At 47.9% G+C, this 6,107-nt stretch overlaps 1 long non-coding RNA gene across 1 annotated transcript; it reads right to left on the bottom strand.

The window, feature by feature from the left end:
- Nucleotides 1–1,202: 1,202 nt before the first annotated feature.
- LOC140641020 (uncharacterized) lies at nt 1,203–5,491 on the bottom strand. The gene is made up of 4 exons (XR_012037591.1): nt 5,359–5,491; nt 4,388–4,743; nt 3,611–3,786; nt 1,203–3,468 (listed from the first exon to the last, which is right to left on the bottom strand). It is a non-coding gene; the product is annotated as an uncharacterized lncRNA (long non-coding RNA).
- Between the last annotated feature and the right edge of the window lie 616 nt (nt 5,492–6,107).

Here is a 6,107-nt window from a genome sequence, read left to right as displayed (position 1 = left end):
CTGCAGGACCCAAAGGAGGGGGGTCCTGACCCTCTTCCAGAAGGACAGAAGGCTGTTTTGAAGAAGGTTTCTTGGCAGATCGATATCTGAGCTCAGTTTTAACAGATGAGCAGGAGTCGGGCAGAGAGAAGGAGGAGGCAGCTGTAGGTCAGGGGGACGCAGTCCTGGAGGACCACAAGCTATTGTGGTCGGAGCCCAGGAAGAGGGAGGAGGGTGAGAGAGGAGGCTGGGGGCGGAAGGGGAGCCCCAGCAGCGGTGCCTGGCCTCGCCGGGTGTAGCCCCGGGGCCCTTCACTGCATCCCAAAGGCAATAGGGAGCCATGTGAGAGGGTAGGCGGGGGAATGAGGCAGTCCACGTGGTGGGCTGGAGTGATCGTGGGAGCTACAGTCTGGAGAGTGATTGGTGAGGACATGACTAAAGGCTAAGAGACCAGGTCAGAAGCTTTTAGCACAATTAAGTAATTTATTATTACTGCAAATATTTATTGATCACCTCCCATATTGCAGTCATTGCATGAAGTCAGAAGCCCCCGACGCCCCCGGAGTCATAAGTCTGGCTGCTTGATTTCTATTAGCCCACCACGAGCCAGACTTGTGACATTAATTAGGTCCCTGCGCCACACCCTCCCCGTGGCCTTCGGAGGTCCCAGGCTCCGGTGGCCCCACCACTTACTTATTTACAGTGCCAACCCAATGACCAGTTCCTCAAAAAAGGCAGCAAGGGAGACATTTGGCTCCCAGCTGGACCTTAATTTTGGATAACTTATTATTATTCTGAAACATTTCCTAATTGAGGGAATATTAATTGGCTGGAGCTGTCATTGTGCAAATGTTTATCTGTGTTCATCCCCGTCCAGCGCAACTGGCAGTTCTGGCGCTGCAAGAAACACCCACGGTGCTGAGCAGAGTTCTCTGGCAGGGGTGGGGGGCGAACTTGTTGGCCTAAAAGGCCGGTTAGTCACGAGGCTGTGAGCAGGTGGTTGCAGATGTCGGGGGAAAGGAGACGCCTGGACGCATGGTCCTGGGGAGACGGAGAAGGAAGATCACGAGCCCTTCTGGTTAAAGGCTTCAGACCCCCACTTGCTGCCATCCCCCGCTCAGCAGGTGTCTACACCGCACCTTCCTGTGTGGCAGAGGTCAAAACCCATGCCGCCCTGGTCGTGGAGGCTTGTGGTTTAGCGGAAGATACAGGTATCAAACAGCTCATGATTCAAATGATTATTTAATTACCATTGTGACGAGTGCCGTGGAAGTTCAGGGTGACGGGAGGAGGAATCACTGTTGGACCTAATCCAATGTTGGGGTAGGTGTCCTTGGGGAAGTGATGTTAGAGATGAGACCGGGGGGCAAGTAGGTGATAACAGGTAGGGATAAAGGTGCAACGGGGCGGTGGAGTAGTGCTGAGGGCGGCTCAGAGAGGAGCCAGGCAAACAAGGGCAGTGGAGGTGAAGGGCGGACGGTGAACAAGGCCTGAGTCCGAAGGAAGGGGAGCTCCGGCGTCCCCTCAGATGGCTCCGGCAGGAGCAGGAGAGCTAAGCACTGGGGCTTCTCGAATACCTGGGCAAAAAGTCAGACAGGACTCTCTAAGCTTATCAATATGTTTAAATCTATGAAGAGGTTGTAGTTTGAGTGTTAGCTGTGATCTGCGGACGGTGGTTGCTTGGTTGTGCTCTGGTGAGAAGGATTCTGAGGCTCTCTCCAGGGCCCGTGACCAGGAGGGCACGATGGATCAGCGACGGCTGCTGCAGGTCAGGGAATTGGTAGCAGACATGGTCATTACTTGCTGTCCCATTTCTTTCTTTTCTTCTTTCTTTCTTTCTTTCTTTCTTTCTTTCTTTTTCTTTTTCATTTGAGAAAGAAATAAAGAGAGAGAGAGGGAGCACAAGCAGGGGGAGAGGCAGAAGGAGGGGGAGAAGCAGACTCCCCGCTGAGCTGGGAGCCCGATGTGGGGCTGGAGATCATGACCTGAGCCAACGGCGTTGTTCAGCCATCCGAGCCACCCACGCGCCCCTTTGTCCCCGTTTCTACTGCTGCTAACAAACCACCTGCAAAGTTAGTGGTGTGAAAATAGCCATTTTCTTATGGTTTTCAGATTTTGTGGGCCACGAATTCAGATCAGCCGTCTGTGACTTGTCTTCTCATTCTCTTGACATCATCTTTTGCGGAGCAGAAGTCTCAGTGCTAATAAATGCCAGCTTATCAACTGGTTTGTTCATGGATCATATCTTTGGGATTGTATCTAAAAAAGTCATTGTCATACCCAGAGGTCATCTAGATAGTCTCCTATATTATCCTTCTAGAAGTTTCATAGTTTTGTGTTTTACATTTAGACATGTGATCCATTTGTGTTCATTTTTGTGAAAAACATAAGATCTGTGTTTAGGTCCTTTTTTTTTTTTCCGTCTTTGCCTGTGAATGTCCAGTTGTTCCAGCAGCATTTGTGGAAGAGACTGTCTTTGCTTCCTTGTATTGCCTCCAGTACTTTGTCAAAGATCAGTTGACTGTATTTATGTGGACCTATTTCTGGGCTCTCTGTTCTGTTCCATGACTTGCCTATTCATTCAGCAACACCACACTGCCTTGATTACTGTGGCTTTACAGTTCTGTCTGCAGTTGGAAAGTCAGTCTACAGCTTTGTTCTTCTCTGATGATGCAGCTTGTTGTTCTGCATCTATTACTTCTCCATATAGACTTTTTTTTTTCCATATAGACCTTAGAGTCAGTTTGTTGACGCACAAAATAACTCACTGGGTTGTGGACTGGCACTGCACGGAATCTACGGAACAAGTTGGGAAGAATTGACATCCTAATAATATTGAGGGACTTCCTATCCATGAACATGGGACATCCCTCCATTTATTTAGTCCTTATTTGATTTCGTTTATCAGAGACTTGTAGTTTTTTTCATCTAGATCTTACATATATTGTGTTAGATTTATACTGAAGTATTTAGTTTTGGGGCTGTTAATGTAAATCCTATTGTATTTTTTACTTCAAGTTCAACTTGTTCATTTCTGGCATAGAGGAAAAAAGCTGACTTTTGTATACGAATCTTGTATCCTGCAACCTTCCTAAATCACGTATTACATCCTTTGCTTTTCTGGTGACAGATATTGCAACACGTGTAAGATGCTATGACACCCAAAACTCTATACATTTTTAAAAGGAATTGGGTAGGTTTATTGTTGTTTGTTGTTTTGGGTGGTACTTGTGTGAAACCTCAAAGCAAGCAAACAGCAAGCACCAGTGAAGCATCCAACTCTTGGTTTCTTTCTTTCTTTCTTTCTTTCTTTCTTTCTTTCTTTTTTTGTATATTTTTTATTAGAGTTCCATTTGCCAACTCTTGGTTTCGGGTCAGGTCATGATCTCACAGTCATGAGATTGAGCCCAGCATTGGTCTCCATTCTCAGCTGGGAGTCTGCTTGAAGATCCTCTCCCTCTGCCTCACTCATGCTCTCTTTTTCTCTCCCTAAAAAATAAAAAATAAAAAAATCTTAAAAAAAACAAGCAAACCAAAAAATTCTAATTCCTAAACACATTTTAGGCATATTTTAAAGAAGAAAAAATAATGAAAAGGTTTTAGAAAGGAAATGTTTAATGTAATTGACAACCTGAAAACAACTCCTAAAAGAAAATCCCGCTCTTCTCTGTTCTCATAGAGGCAGCAAGTTCTCAAGCAAAAATGTCCAGAAACCACCTCACGTCCACTGTAGAAGATGCCCACGTCCTTTGGGAGTGGATCCCGTTGAGGGTGTAGCTGTCAGGTTAGGCTTCCTGGAGACAGACTCTGAGAAGGAGATTGGCAGATGGGAAGGATTGGTTCAGTTAAGCTCTTGGGAATGACACAGACACACACACAGAGAGAGAGAGAGAGAGAGAGAGAAGCAGGACTGGGCCGGCGGAAGGCTGGAACTGCAGTGCATTTATTCTATTGGCAGCTGTGGGGCTGAGAGAGCCCTTTGGAGTTGCTTTTAATCAAGGGAAGGGGTCAGGTCCTTGTAGTCCCACTGGGTGCGGGCTGTCCCTGTGGAGGTAGCATCACCTTGGGTCATGCAGCGCCCTTTGGCTAAGGGCAGTTCCTGGGGAAGGATGCTTTGTGAGCTCCCAGGAGTCCACACCCCCAGAGGCTGCTAGGGGAACAAGTCCCTTGACCCCACAGGGGTACCCGGGAGCCACATAACAATGTGGACTACAATAGTGGAGAGGATCTCGCCGTGGGAAAGCAATCTTGGCAAACCCTCCATCCTTGAGGCACTCTGGATGCTGAGTAAAGGCCTCATAATTTTATGCATAAATCCAAGTCACCAATAAAAGTGATGCATCATGGCAAGATAGGAGCTCCAGAAAAAAGAGTATATGAAGAGCGATAGAAGCACTGAGTGCTGTACCTGGGGAGTGGTATCTAGTGGGAAGGATATTTGAATAGGGCCTTGAAGTCTGAGTAGGAGTTTGCCCGGTGGGCAAAACAATCCTTATCCTAGTATTACTGCTTTTGTTCCAATCCGGGCGGAGGCAGGCTGTCTCATACTTTGATTACCACCAACAAAGGTTGAGTGAAAATACAAAAGTTCCATGTAGCTTTGGGAATGGGATGACTCAGTGTCTCTGAGCCTCTGAGGCTTTCGTGACAATAAAATGAGGAGCCTACAAAGAGGAATGTGCTCTGCGTAGAATTGGTTTGGTTGAGCTCGGATGTCGCCTGCTGCACGGTGTCTCTCCTTCCGTGGGATCCAGGCCCGAATCACTGAAGACATAGAGTAAAATTTCACAGTGATTAAAGAACCCTCTTTTCCCCATCCATGCCTTTCCCCCAGGACTTAGCATCTGATTAGCCAAACGTTCCTTATCTAGGGAGTTCCAAAGTTTCCAATGTAAGCATCGACCCAAAAAAGAAACTAGCGTCATATTTTAGAAGTCACGGTTGCAGTTGTTTTGGTGGATTACCATTTATACATTTTCCATCTGCGAGTATTTTTCTGGAGTACCACCTGTTTTCTCCCCACGTTGGTAGTAGAGAATCCAACAGATCATATCTCAGAATAAATGCATTTTATCTATAGTAGTTTTCCACATTTTCAGCAACTTTTTTTTTTAATCTCACAAAATAATCTCCCCTAAATACAAACCAGCTTTAGAGCTACAAATAGACACGGACGGACGCTTTAAAGGTTTTTTTTTTTTTCCCCAAATCTCTCACGAGAGCCCTGGGAAGTCGATCTAAAGAGAGAAACTCAAAGTGACAGTGACGATGATGAGACACCCGAGACGGGAGACACATCTACCGAGAGCATCTCGGCAAACTGCAGGGAAGACAGGGAAGGGAAAGCTCGCCGTGGCGGGGGCCTGCGTGCGAGAGCACCTGTCTTGGGATCCGGGGCGTAGATGTTACATCTCCTCTGTGTTCCCTGCTTCCGCGAGGCCTCACTGGAGTACTTCGCCTCTCTGACTCCCGGTTTCTGCCTCTGTCGTGGGGAGACTGTAATGCTCACTCCGGGGCTGTGGTTTGAGGAGATGACGTCTGACGCTGGAGATGTGTAATCAGCGCCGGTGCCCTTCCGCTCAGATGGCTTGCTGTGCGGATGCCGGGGTGAAACGGACCTCTTGACTCTCAGCAGGCAGCCCCGAGCTAATGAGAGCAAACGCCTCCGGGACTGCGTTCCTGAGAAACGTGCCAGGGGCACCCAAGCCCCAGAAGAAACCCAGAGCGTCTTACAAGTGGTTTGACTTTATACTTCGGCGACTAAGTTAAACAGTTTCCAGGTTAACACAAACGTGCATAGATGGAAAATTCCATGTATTTTTTTTAAGATTTTTTTTTATTTATTCATGAGACACAGAGACACACACAGAGAGAGGCAGAGACACAGGCAGAGGGAGAAGCAGTCTCCATGCAGGGAGTCTGACGTGGGACTCGATCCCGGGACCCTGGGGTCACGCCCTGGGCCGAAGGCGGTGCCAAACCGCTGGGCCACCCGGGCTGCCCCGTGTATTTCGTTTTAAAACCCAGGATTCAGAAGAACCTCTTGTAGGGTGCTATAGATGGCACCCACGGGGCGTTTGGGGGATGACTTTAGGGCCCCCTGGCTTTCGGGTCACACGGTTCAGGGG

This window comes from Canis lupus, chromosome 10 (genome assembly GCF_048164855.1).
Source record: "Canis lupus baileyi chromosome 10, mCanLup2.hap1, whole genome shotgun sequence".
Lineage (NCBI taxonomy): Eukaryota > Metazoa > Chordata > Mammalia > Carnivora > Canidae > Canis > Canis lupus.
The sequence above is the reverse complement of the archived record's forward strand: the minus strand, read 5'-3'. Positions and strand labels throughout refer to the sequence as shown.